At 37.4% G+C, this 14,158-nt stretch overlaps 1 long non-coding RNA gene across 3 annotated transcripts in view; it reads left to right on the top strand.

Annotated features, from left to right (window-relative positions):
- LOC111773604 (uncharacterized) overlaps positions 1 to 14,158 on the top strand; it is a 196,070-nt gene that overhangs the window by 170,201 nt on the left and 11,711 nt on the right. For 2 of the 3 annotated variants that reach the window (XR_002808244.2, XR_011438848.1), the window contains exon 4: positions 10,470 to 10,645. This is a non-coding gene — a long non-coding RNA (uncharacterized lncRNA). Of the gene's footprint in view, positions 1 to 2,265; positions 2,340 to 10,469; positions 10,646 to 14,158 lie in introns of all 3 variants that reach the window. The other variant, XR_011438847.1, reaches the window with a different exon arrangement.

Below are 14,158 nucleotides of genomic sequence, written 5' to 3'. Positions count from 1 at the left end.
AACATATTTTATCAGCCTAAAATATTTCCTAATGAAAATAAAAAAAGAAAAGCCTCACTTTCTAAGATTACATTTTTAAATATAATTTTACTACCCTTAAAAGGTCTTTAATCAAGCTAACAGAAGCTGTTGAAAAGAGTTGGTGGAGTAGCATTAAAAAGATTTCACATGTAGCTGGGAAGATAGATGAATTAATTAATCACGAAAGAAAACTCTGCTTAGAAAAAAGAGAGACATCCATCTTATCTGACCTCAGCAGTCACATCCTCACACAATTTCAGTATCTTCAGTTAAAGTTAGAAGCAACTAAGTGACCAATTTGGGAGAAGACAAACACTACATATTAACTACTCGATTCTCCACATATGTAATTTCCTGTCTCTTATGAGTCTGATAAATTGGCCCAAGATAAGAAATCCCTAAATAAATACTGCTTGATCCAAGACAATGTTACCATATCTAAACTGTAGCATTATTTTTGGTAAATTTGGGGGAAAAGCACAAAGGTTTTAACTCCACACAGCAAATAAGAGAAATACAATTCTTTAAGAATTGTCAACTTACATGGCTTATTGATATTTAGTTTGAATGAAGAAATCTATCCTTACAACTAAACAGGAGCCTCTTTTAAAATCTATGTCAAGATAGAGAGTTATAAAAGAGCTTTTGATTTCAATAGTGAAAATTTGAATATGACTTGTATATTAAATTTCTTGATCGTGACAATGCTATTACAGTTATGTAGGAGAATGCTTTTGTTCTTAGAGACACAGACTGAAGTATTTTGGGGTGAAAGGCCATAATATCTACTTCTTTCAAGTGGTTCAAAGACAACAACAAAAGGTAAGAATATAGCAAAATATTTAAAAGTGGCAACTGTATGCAAAGCGTGTATGGGTTCCATTGTACTAATTTTTGAACTTTTCTGAAGGATTATAATTTTTCAAAATAAAAATTTAAGAGAAGAAATGTGATTACAGAAAATTACCTGCCTTTATATCTTGTATCTGAGGAGCTGACACACAAGTCATTGCAGTGCTTTCATGTTCCTACGTTGCCATCTAATATTTATCCTAAGGTGAAGATAATCCCTAACATTAATCAAGACCCACCAATGTACCAGGAAGAGACTGTTATAGATAGATACGATGGTCCAATATGGAAAATTCAGACAAATGCAATTTCTTTTAAGCTGTAGTTCAAAAGTACTTAGAAAATACCACAGACCTTGGTCTATTATGTGACTTGGAGAGCTACATGGAACATTTTTGGAGTGGCTGCATGAATCTGATGACACATGGATTCTTGACTTTCATCATCTTTCCAGGCAACATGTGAAATCCCCTGGCCTGGAGAGGAGCGGTCCTACTCTAAGCATGTGGGGCTCCCTCTTGACCCCTATCGATTGAGGCCAGGAAGCCTGAGGAGGGATTAAAAACTCCAAAATTCTTGTGTGGGGTGGGGAGGAGAATTTTCCACCCGTAGAGACAGTTGGAGGCATCAAGATTTTTTAAAATTCCCCAAGCAATTCTCATATGGAGCCAATTTGAGAACCACTGTGCTAGAGACTTGTTTCTCACTGTGGTTTGTGGAGCAGCAGTATCAGCATCACCTGAAACCTTGTTAGATATCGAGAATCTCAGGCCCCAGCCCAGACGCACTGATTCAGAATCTGCTTTTTAAGAAGATCCCTGGGTGATTGAAATGCACATGAAAGTTTGAGTACAACAATGACTGCAGTGATCCAACAGGTAGGGGCTGATCCAATACTTTGATGATATTTTACATCCTTACCCTACAGCCAGGCTACGATAAAATACAGTTTTGTTCTCAAAGAACTCAGTTTTGAACTTACAGATGTCCCATTCTTACAACTAGATAATAAAACTTTATAGGACAAGGATGCTTCCAATTTCTTTCAGTAATTGCAGTCAAGCGTGTGCTTCATAGATAATCAGTGTATAATGTGTCTCTTTATTATGCATAGAAATGAGTGCTTTGAAATTAGGAACCATATTTTCTCAAAGGACTACAGATCTCCTGGTATAAATATAATGCGCCAGGTCTTCCTTGAAAACTTATAGAATATTAGGTAAAAAAGAACAGCACTATTGGCTTCTTCACACTCTCTGGACTTTCAGCAAATAGAAACAGACTTCACAGTTCCCCGTGATCACTACATCTACCAAGTGCCCAGTTATTTCCTTTATCCAAATACATTGAGAAGGTCTGTGGATTTTCACTGTTTCATTCTTTCCTCTTTAGCATGTAAATTGAAAATGAACTTTAATGAAAAAACGTTTTTCTGAAACTACTCTCCAGAGAAAAGGCAATGAAAGGTGAGATAAATCACAGAGTGTTTATTGATAGCAAATAAGTGATTTTTTTTTCCAGCACAGATGACTCATTAATTCAACTAACAGTGAAGATATGCCCCATGAGGAAAAGCTTTCCAAGGGTGGTTATGGATGCGATGATGAAAATTTTGTGCATTTTGCTTCTTTGGGTTTGTTGTTGTTGATGCACCAGTACATTGTTCTGAAACTTTCCCCACAGCAAATTTGACACATACCCAACCAAATAAATTATTATTCCCAGCTTGACTGCTTCTGGCAAGAATAAGAATTTCACATGCCAAACCATGGCTAAGCCATAGTATGTCTTTATTAAAGATATAAAGAATAGTTGTCATTTAGTGAAGCCTTAGTATGTGTTAGGCACTGTGTTAAGTGTTTTCATGCTTCATGTTACTCAACTCTCAAGCAGCCCTACGGCAAATATATATCATTAACTCCATTTTTCGGTAAGAGGAAGCTTAGGCTTAGAAAGCTTAATTTAGTTGCTCTAAATCAGCCAAGAGAGACCAAGCTCTTCTCCTCTAATACTTCGCACAGTTATTGAGGCTCAGAAAGGTTTTTCCCAGCAACAACTCTTGACTTGAGCTGGAATTCTTCTGCGAAACATGTAGAGTGGCAGAAGCCTGGTCTGTGGGGCTTATGTACTTTTAGCTCATCCTCCTCTTGCCCAGGAGGAACACCCTGTTGGCAGAATCATCTCAACAGAAGGTGCCAGTATTTGGCACCAAGACTCCTTACAATGCCAAAGATTTCCAGGAAGGAGCCAGCTTCCTTCTTACAGCTCTACCTCCTAATTCCCCACACCTCTTGGTCCTCTGAGAAGGGGATGGAATACAGGAAAGGTTGCAGAAATTAATAATTTATTAGGACAAGTCTCTTAACACGTACCCATTTAACAGCAACAAAAATCCTGATTTAATGTATTGCTTTTGGCATATATAGTCATTGCATATTGCCAGAAATAGTATATGTTTTGCCTAAAACTTAAAAATACTGTAACTTTTTAAATGTATGGGAATTTAGGTATTCCTTTTTTAGATGGCAGAATCCCTTACATTCCCAAAGTCAATTATGAGGGCAAGATGACCTGCCTAGCAAATGGATAACAAAGAATACTATTTATCACAAATAGAATAGAAAATACCCATAGAAAAGTAATCACATTTTAATCATTAGAGAAACTTTGTAATCTCCATGCCTGGATATAGATTGTACAAGCCTTACATTTAACAGTCACATGGTAGTGGAACACAGAAATGCTCTCTCATATCGACTTCAAGAAAGAAATCATCTGAGTGCATGGACCGTAGTTTATTGAGCCACTGTCTGAGTTTTATATATGCTCAGCTTTAGGCAGCAACATGTCTGCATATATCTATGTGACCAGTGAACTTCAACAGATGTCTATATTGAACTGAAAATACATAGTATATCAAATCAAATTAAATACCTATGAGAAATTTTATTTCAAGGCAATCAGATTACATGCAGGAACAGATAAACTCTGTAAGATTAAAACTAATAAAATATTTATTACTAACTCATGTTCCTGTCAAATACAAAATTAGTAAAACTGATATTACCTTTTTTTTTTTCAGTGAGGAAGATTAGCCCTAAGCTAACATCTGTGCCAATCTTCCTCTATTTTTTTTGTATGAGGGACACAAGCATGGCTTGATAAGTGGTATGTAGGTCCGTGCCCAGGATCTGGGCCTGCGAACCCCAGCCCGCTGAAGCACACACTTAACCACTATGCCACAAGGCCAGCCCCTGATATTACTTTTTAAACTCGTTACCTTCCATATACCAAGATTGGAAGTGAGTAAGCCCAATCAGAGATCGAAATCACACTGCATGAGTTGTGAGCAAATTGAGATTCCTATCCTCTGAGAGGCTGCTGGTGTGCAAATACAGGATTTTGAAAGTCTTTTCACCTAAAGAATTGATTGCATTTCCAGGAGGAATGTGTTTGGTTGGATGGTATGCCAATAAACAACTGCCTTGGGTCAGCAAAAACTTGGGTGGTTCTTTTTCCACATTTTTCATCTTATATATTATCCTGAGTTCAACATGTTTGTGTGTTGAATGGATGTTTGTGAAATGTCGTCATCTACTGGGAGTTATGAGGACTCAACTTTGGCCTAATGCAATATACATACATACATACATATCAGAAGAATTCTTCAAGTCAAATACAAATACGAAGTCTGAAAGTCAGCATTTGCTCTCCAAATGTCCACATTGTCCATATGTATTTACTCAAATCTTTATCTTTCTTAAATTTTTGAAGGAAAAGTGATTAAGTTCTGCCATGCCACAATATTACAAAGCCTAAATTAATAAAATAGATAACATGCTTAGTTGAAAGAATTTGGGGACATCATGATTCAGAACACAAGCTCTGTGGATAGACCTTAATAGTCACTTAAGCTTTCTGTATCTCTGTTACCTGATCTGTGAAGTGGGGTAATTATACTTACCCTTATGGGGTGGTTAGGTGATTATATGAAATAACATATGCCAAATACATAGTACACTGCTTGACTTACAATAGTAAATGCAGTGTTATCAAAATATTCTTATCAGTGATTTTAATTATAGAAAATGAATGACAGAATACCCAGTCTAAGTGGTGTTTGTCACCTTCATGTGTGGTTCAGGAGGATTTCTGGGACTAGTTGTTCAAGGCTTTCAAAGTCTTGGAAACTAGACTTCTTGACTCACTCTCACCTCACCCCATGAATGATCTCAAGAGAAATTTAAAAGGCTAGGATTTTGCAGGACTCCCAGTTTTTATTAGCAATTCCTATCCAAAGCTTGTGACACAGTTTGTGTACGTTAACCCTGTTTCTAAAACATGGGTGCCGAGTACCTTTAATGGAGGAGAGGCATGTCTGCTGGAGGGCACGTCTCAGAAACTTAATGGACATTCAAAGCCAAATCAGAGTAGCCCAAGTCCGGTGCAATAGAAAAATGTCACCCAAGTGTTAGGCCTATTTGAATTATAATCCAGTTGGTTCTGAAAATCAGAATCAAGGTTTCAAAGACACAATGATTAGAGTCAAACTACCAAAATTCACAAAATAAAAAAAAATCTACTTATAATCTTTTACACACCATTGTATTTAAAAATTTGTTCAAAAGTTTGCCTTGCTACTGTGTGCCCATTTGGCAATAGTTTTGTTAGGTCCAATAAAAACCCTATTCACTAGATTTAAAGCATTTAAATATGGCTGCCTTGAATATTTCTGCAGCCACAGCTGGTGCCAATGTGTTGATAAAAATGTCATTCAGGAAAGCAAGTCCAAGAATATGGTTGGCATTGACATTCTCTTCAGACCAGGTATGTAGGTCAAATGTCAGGCTACACTGCCAGTTCTGATGTATAATTAATAGAGACTTGGACATTTAGCACTTGGCGCTATGAAACAGAATCAAAAAAATTCAACGCAGTTTTAGAAGCTTACCACGTGCTCTCTTTCACTGGTTTCTATTGCTGATGCTACAGGATAAGTGGTTTTGTGCTATCTCCTCCCCTCTACCTGCCGTCAAACAAAATTAAATAGTGCTACCATTCTCTTTGTTTAGTATTGTACAGCTTATACACTATTTTCACATGCATTGCTCATTTAACTCTCACATCTGCACAGAATGGAATTTGTGAAACTAGCAAGGAAAGCATTACTATTCACATTTTAAGAGCTAAGAAAGGTGAAGTGACCTAGCAAAAATACAGAGACAAAAAATAAAACCAGAACTTCCTCTTGAAGAGCCCAAACTGTCAGAGCACCAAAAAAATCAGGACCACTCTAGGACTTATCAAACATCTGGAGACCTTTGGCTTACACCACTGGTGGCCAGACCAACTCCAGAGGTACCAAAGAACAAGATTTAGGTTGGAATGGGCCCCAGAAGCCAACTTCTCTTGTCAAGACCAGTGGACTCTGGACTGGCTCTTGGGACCTGAAATAAAGAGCTGATATCAATTCTGGGGTATTATGTTAAATTACAATGGTGTATTCTAGTGGGTGGAACTGAGAGTACTTCTAATATCATCCAACAGAGTTAATAATGCTGGTACTATCAAGTAAAAAAAGAAGTTTAGCATCTGCCTTTGCTTATACATGGCTAGGTCTCAAATATTCCAAACCATATGTGGATTTAACATAGATTTGATGATACTGTATAGCTACTTTTTGATTTCTTGGTTGATTTTTTTTTTCATGTTGGAAAGAGAACACAAAAGACCAAATGAAAAGAATTATTGATGGAAAAATGTTTTAGTTCATCTTTCTTTTGAAAACATTGGATTCATGAGCTCAATCTAGTTTTATTGAGTTTATAATTTCCTGATGTTTTTACTTAATTTTGCTTAAAGCACATATATAGCTGGATGCCTGCAAATTATCCTCATAACCTCATCCATAAATGACTTAATACAAAATAGGAACGTAGGTTTATATATAAAATGTCCCATCAATGTCAGAATCGTTACACTCCTGAACAATAGAAAAAAAAAAATCCTGAGATCCAGTAGGAACAGGGCTGTATACACTTGGTAGTCTCATTATTCTTGCAACACATCCAAAGGGAGCAGGGAGAACAGGAAACAAAAATTCAAACCTGTATTTGGTGGACCCAAGAGCTCAGACTCCAAAATATTTGTAAACTCTGCCAAAAGCAACTGAATTTGCACAGGAGTCCCATAGTAAGAAGTAGAATGAAGCACAGAAGAGAAGGAGTCCAGCAGTGTGGCAAATACCAGAAATTAAAGAACAAAGAAATACACTTTTGAAGTTCAGAAACACATTCTGAGGGGCAGAAGCTACAACCCTTGTCTAAACCAGAGGGTGCAAGAATGGTGATGAGTTGAATGTCAGAAGCCATCCTGAACCTTGTTCATTCAGGAAAATAGAGGAATCAAGGATAGCTAAAAACCACATAGATAAGCCATATTTGCAGGAAGCCTAGTGTCAGCTAAGAAGAGGAGAGTCTTTGTTTTGTGAAAACTATCTAGTGTGGAAGACCATCCTGGCCTCTTGCCCCCTTGGGAAACTTTTGCAAAGAGCTGATATAGGAGAATTCAATACATTCAATGAGGAATGTATCTTTGTTTGATACAAAACTTTGAATGTATATTTGTATGAATCAAAATTCAACACACTCAATGAATTCAATAAATTCAATAAGTAGCACAGCATCAATACAAAGATGTTATAAAAACAAGGACTAAAGCTGGACACCTTACTAACAGATGAAGATCGCTCACCAGAGCAGCCCTGCCACAGAGCATATAAAGTTGTGCATGAAAAAGAAGCTCCTCTATAAGAAAAAGCCGCAAAGCAGAAATGCAAGATCTTAAGAAGGAAATGTTGAAACAGAGAAGGTGAAGCATGAGCTATAAGAACCAAGGAAAGCAGAGGAATAAAATAAAGCCGTCACAGAAATTAGAATAAGACTAAAAGAAGCTCAAGCGTAACACATTACGGAAAATATGAAAAGGATATGGAAGATAAAATGAGAACAGCAAATACAATAAAAATAAAGAGAGAACTAAAAAGGATTGCAGAGAAAATGAGAGCTGTAGATGATAGGTATAGGAGACCCAACATATACATAACTGGAATCCCTATTAAAATCTAAACAATGGTACAGAACAAATATTTAAAGACATAATTCAAATAAGCTCTATGTAATGAAAGGCCATAGAGTGTGCCATGGTGAATTTACCCAAAATAATCTACATAGAGACATAATCTAGTATACTTTCTGTCTTCAAAGATAAAGAAAAAACCCTATGGGCAATCAAGCAAAAAGATGAAGTATGTTATAAAGAAGGAAATAATCAGGGTGATCTTGGATTTCTCCAGAGCAACACTTACCACCAGAGAATATAACACAATCTAGAAAATACTCAAAGAAAGAAAGCAAGAACTGAGAATTTAACATCAAGCCAAACCAGGCTTTAAATTTACAGGCTACACACAACAGATTACCAGGTCCAAGGATTTAGGGAATATTGTTCCCATCCCTTCTTGTGCAAACTTCTGGAGACAAAGGACTGGCAGTGAGCTTTAATACACTTAACTGTAGAATTAAGACTAAAACAGGGGCCGGCTCTGTGGCCGAGTGGTTAAGTTCGCGCGCTCCGCTGCGGCGGCCCAGGGCTCGGATCCTGGGCGTGGACATGGCACCGCTTGTCAGGCCACATTGAGGCGGCGTCTCACATCCCACAACTAGAAGACCTGCAACTAAGATATAGAACTGTGTACGGGGCCAGGGGAGCTTTGGGGACATAAAGCAGAAAAAAAAAAAAAAAAGATTGGCAACAGTTGTTAGGCGAGGTGCCAATCCTTAAAAAAAAAAAAAAGACTAAAACAAATATGGAGATTAGAGTGACGTGAGAGAATAGAAATATTTTATGTCCTAACAAAGTAAAAATTATACCATCAACAAAAACTGGAAGAAAAATGGGAAAGGAAGTGGGAGGGAAACTACAGATTTCCTTATGTGTAGTATCTGGAGTAAAAAGATATCATTTAAAGATAACATGTTAAGTAATATCTGTATAAATATTTAATAATACAAAGGTAAATTCTAAAGCTAGGTGATAGAGACAAGGTAGAAAAAGGAAGAAAAATAGGAAAGATTTTAATTTTACCATTGCTCAAATAAGGGAACTCATAGACAGTGTCTAAAAATATGAAGAACTAAGAACATTAAATGAAGCTATAATCACAGAAGTAACAATGAGAACAAACTTCCAGACCTTTCTTAATATCAGTAGAATCACATACAGAAAGCAAAATGAAGAAAACCGACAACAGGCCTTACGCTACACTGCCTTCTCCCTCCCAGCCTGCACCTGTGCTTTCCTACAATCAGTTGACAGAGGAAGAGAAGACCTGGGCGTGGTTTACAGATGGTTCTGCACAATATGCAGGCACCACCCGACAGTGGACAGTGGCGGCACTACAGCCCCTTTCTGGGACATCTCTGAAGGACAGTGGTGAAGAGAAATCCCCGTAGTGGGCAGAACTTTAAGCAGTGTACCTGGTTGTTCACTTTGGAGAAGTGGACAGATGTGCAATTCATGGGATGTGGCCAATGGTTTGCTGGATGGGTAGGAATTTAGAAGGAACATGATTGGAAAACTGGCAACAAGGAAATTTGGGGAAGAGGTATGTGGATAAACCTCTCTGAATGGGTAAAATATGTTGATATTTGTGTTCTATGAGACTACTCATCAAAGGGTGACCTCAGCAGAGGAGGATTTTAATCATCAAGTGGATAGGATGACCCACTCTATAGATACCAATCAGTCTCCCCCTAGCTACCCATGTCATTGCCCAGTGGGCTCTTGAACAAAGTGGCCGTGGTGGCACGGTTGGAGGTTATGCATAGGTTCAGCATCATGGACTTCCACTCACCAAGGCCAACATGGCTATGGCCAATGCTGAGTACCCAATCTGCCAGCAGCAGAGACTGAAACTGAGTACCCAATATGGCACCATCTCCTGGTGTGATCAGCCAACTACCTGATGGCAGGCTGATTACATTGTATGGCAATCATTATGGAAGGGACATTGTTATCTTCTTACTGGTATAGATATTTCCTCTAGATATGAATTTGCCTTTCCTGCACACAATACTTCTGCCAAGTCCATGAATTTAGAGAATGCCTTATCTACCAGCATGGTACTGTGCACAGCATTGCTTCTGATGAAGTAACTCACTTCACATCGAAAGCAGTGAGGCAATGGACCCATGCTCACGGAATTCACTGGTCTTACCATGTTCCCCACCATCCTAAAGCAGGTGGCTTGGTAGAATGGTGAACTTGCCTTTTGAAGACTCAGTTATAGCACCATCTAGGTGGCAACATTGCAGGGCTAGAGGGAGGTTCTCCAGAAGGTGGTATATGCTCTGAATCAGCATCGAGCAAATGGTGCTGTTTCTCCCATATCTAGGATTGAAGGGTCCAGGATTCAAGGGGTGGAAATGGGAGTGACACCACTCACTATTAACCCTAGTGACGCACTAACAAAATCTTCCTATTCCTTTCCTATTCCTATCCTATTCCTATTCCTATCTTATGCTCTACTGGTCTAGAGGTCTGAGTTCCAAGGGGAGGAATGATTTCACTGAACTGGAAGTTAAAACTGCTGCCCAACCATGGTGGACTCCTTGTGTCTCTGAAATAACAGGCAAAGAGGGGAGTTACTGTTCTGGCTGGAGTGACTGATCCTGACTACAAGGGGAAATTGCACTGCTACTCCACAATGGAGGTAAGGAAGAGTATGACTGGAATACAGGGAATCCTTTAGGGCGTTTCTTAGTATTACCATGCCCTGTGACTAAGAGCGATGTAAAACCATAAGAACTCAATCCAGGCAGGACCACTAATGGCCCAGATCCTTCGGGAATAAACGTTTGGGTCACTTCACCAGGCAAAGAACCATGACCAGCTGAGGTGCTTGCTGAAGGCAAAGGGAATACAAATGAGTGGTGGAAGAAGTTAGTTATAAATACTAGCTATGACCATGTGACCACTTACAGAAACAAAGACTGTAATTGTCATGAGTATTTCCTCTTTATTTTGTTATGAATGTTTGTATCTGTATGTATAGCAAATATCTTTGTTTTCTTCCCTCTCTTATTCCCTTATCATGTAACATAAAATGTATTGACTTAATATTAAAGTATTTAAATATTTTTAATTTTACATCCTAGTATTTAAGTTTCAAGATATCAAGGAAAAGCATAAATATCACTAAAGGACTTTACTCTTCTTCTGGGGAAGGGGTTAGCACATTTTTTGGTTGTGCTCAGGAGAGTTCTATCATATTAGGCAGAATTATGACCTTGTTATTGTCCTTATTTAGAGATTAAGTGTGGTTTAAGGAGATTCACATGGGTGCCAAATTCACAAGGGGTGGATTTGTGATGGTTAATTTCGTGTGTCAGTTTGACTCGACTGGACCATGGGGTGCCCAGATACTTGGTTAAACAGTATTCTGGGTGTGTCTGTGAGGGTGTTTCTGGACGAGATTAACAGTTGAATTGGTAGACTGAGTAAAGCAGACTGCCCTCGCCAGTGTGAGTGGGCCTCACCCCATGTATTGAAGGCCTGAATAGAATAAAGATAGGATGAGTAGGGAGAATCTGCTCTCCTCTGCCTTACTGTCTTCAAGTTAGGACACTGGTCTCCCATGCCTGGGGGCTCAGCCTCAGACCGGAACTTACCCCACCAGCTCTCTGTTTTCAGGCCTTGGGACTTAGACTAGAACTTATACCATCAGCTCTCTTACTTCTCAGGCCTTTGGACTTGGGCTGGAACTACACCATCGGCTCTCCTGGGTCTCCAGCTTGCCAACTGCAGATCTTGGGACTTCTCAGCCTCATAATTACATGAGCCAATTCCTCATAATAAATACATACTTTATTGGCTCTGTTTCTCTGGAAAACCCTAACAAATTCAGATTTATGGAGAACCAGGGATATTAAATAAGGCTCTAATTACAAAAGTAATGGTGAGAAAAAAACTGAAAACCTTTCCTAATATCAGTTGAATCACACACAGAAATCAAAACAAAGAAAACAGAAAACGGGACTCAAAGTCAAAGACCTAAAACCAATCCATAAATTCAGGAAATACAAAACAATAAAACTAAGTTCAAATACATCTATCATACTGATAAATGTAAGTGGACCTCAGATTAGATTATTAAACCCACTCTATACTGTCTTTAAGAGGAGCAGCTAAAATAAAATAATTCAGAGTGGCTAACAGCAGAAGAGTGGTATACTAGACAAATAAGAAAAGAAAAGAAAGCAAAGATTACAATCTAAAACAGAAAAGGTAGAAGTCAGGTTGAAAAGCATTAAATGAGGCACAGAAGGGAACTTTAAAATACCAAGGGTAAACAATAAAGATATAACATTTATGGCTATTTATGCACCAAGTAACTAGGGAATATACAAGGAGAAACAAAAACCTACTAATAACAGGAAACTGAATTCACCTCTCTCAGGCCATGACAGAACATGAAGAAAAAAATTAAGGATATGATATAGACAACTTAGATAATACAGTTAATTACACCAATCTGATTATAAATATCACACTCTGCATTCTGAAAAAAAGAGATTACACCTTCAGTTTAAGCGCCTGTGAAACACTCACAGAACTTGATGGTACACTGAGATCCAAAGAAAATCTCAACACATTGCAAAAAGTAGAAATGGTATGGACAACATTCTCTGATCCCTATGCCATACTAGAAATTAACAATAAAATCAGAAAACAAAAAGCCAATATCTCCTGGAATTAAAAAAAAAATCTCACTTAACTCTTGAATATGAGGAAGATTCAAAACTAAAATTGCAGAACATCCTAAAAAAAATAAGAAAACTACACATTGCTAAAGCAATGCTGAGAGGAAAATCATAGCCTTAAGTACTTAATAATAAACATGAAAGACTAAAAGGAAATAAATTAGGCATTCAGCTTAAGAAGTTAGAAAAGAGACAAAACAAAATGGAGGAAAGCCAAAAGAAGGAATCAATAAAGATAGAAGCAGAATTTAGGAAGTTGGAAAATGAAAACTGAAAGCTGGTACTTTGAAAAAAGTCAGTTAAGTAGATAAACTGCAGCCTAACTTATTCATGAAAAAAAAATGAAAAATGTGCTAATAAAGTAAGTGAAAAGGGAGAAATTCATCAAAGAACTACTGCCACCTCTCGCCCATTTCCCCAGCCAAAACATGAGGTAGAAATGAGTTCCCAGGGGAATTCTACCAGACCTTCAAAAAAAACCAGGTATTTCCAATGCTATTTAAACTGTTTTTAGAGTCTAGAAAAAGAATTTCAGATTATGTTTTTAAGTAAGCAGGGCACTGATAGTAAAATCTGACAAAGCACATAAAAGAGAAAACTATCTCCAATCTCATGCATAAATAGTGAAGAAAACGCCTAAATAAGTCCAGGAGCACATTAAAAAATAATGCATCTCTTCCAAGTAGAATTTATTACAAATCTGCAAGGGAGGTTCAATATTAGAAAATCTATTAAGCTCTAGATATAATCTATCAATTAGTAGGTATAAAAAGAATCGTATGATCATCTTCATATATGCTAAAAAAGGCATCTGACCAAATTCAAGATCCATTGTTGGTGAAATTCTTAAGAAAGCATTTATCAATTAATATTCTTAAAATATTACAATATTTTAATTTCAGCCCCAAATCAGTATTTTGCTTAAGGGGGAAACACAAGAGCATACCCACTCACGAACAAGGCAAGAACTGTCCTGTGACCACCATTTTTCGATACTGTACCAGAAGTACTAGCCAATCTAATTACACAAGAGAAAGAAATTAGAGATGTGAAAACTAAAAAAGAGTCAAAACTATCACATATGCAGATGGTATGACAACATACGTAGAAAAGCCAAGGAAGTCAACTGAAACACTCCTACAAACAAACAAAAAGTTCGGTAAATTAGAAGGTGCAAAACTAATATACAAAAATTTTCATGTTCACCATCAATATTAATTGAAAACATAATGGAAGAGAAGATCTCATTTCTAGGTTAAAAGTCTAAAAGAAATGTTCAAGTCCTGGTAATCTAAAGAAAAAATTAGTAAAATATTCTTTAAAGACAGAAGGAAGTCTTGAACAAATGAAAAGGCATTTTGGATAGGAAACCTCAACATCATAAACATGTTGAGCCTCCCTAAGTTAATTTGTAAGTTTAAGGTGATTTCAATAAAAATAAAATCTAGGTTTTTTTTTTTTCA

The sequence above is a fragment of the Equus caballus genome, chromosome 5 (assembly GCF_041296265.1).
Source record: "Equus caballus isolate H_3958 breed thoroughbred chromosome 5, TB-T2T, whole genome shotgun sequence".
Classification (NCBI taxonomy): Eukaryota; Metazoa; Chordata; class Mammalia; order Perissodactyla; family Equidae; genus Equus; species Equus caballus.
The sequence above is the reverse complement of the archived record's forward strand: the minus strand, read 5'-3'. Positions and strand labels throughout refer to the sequence as shown.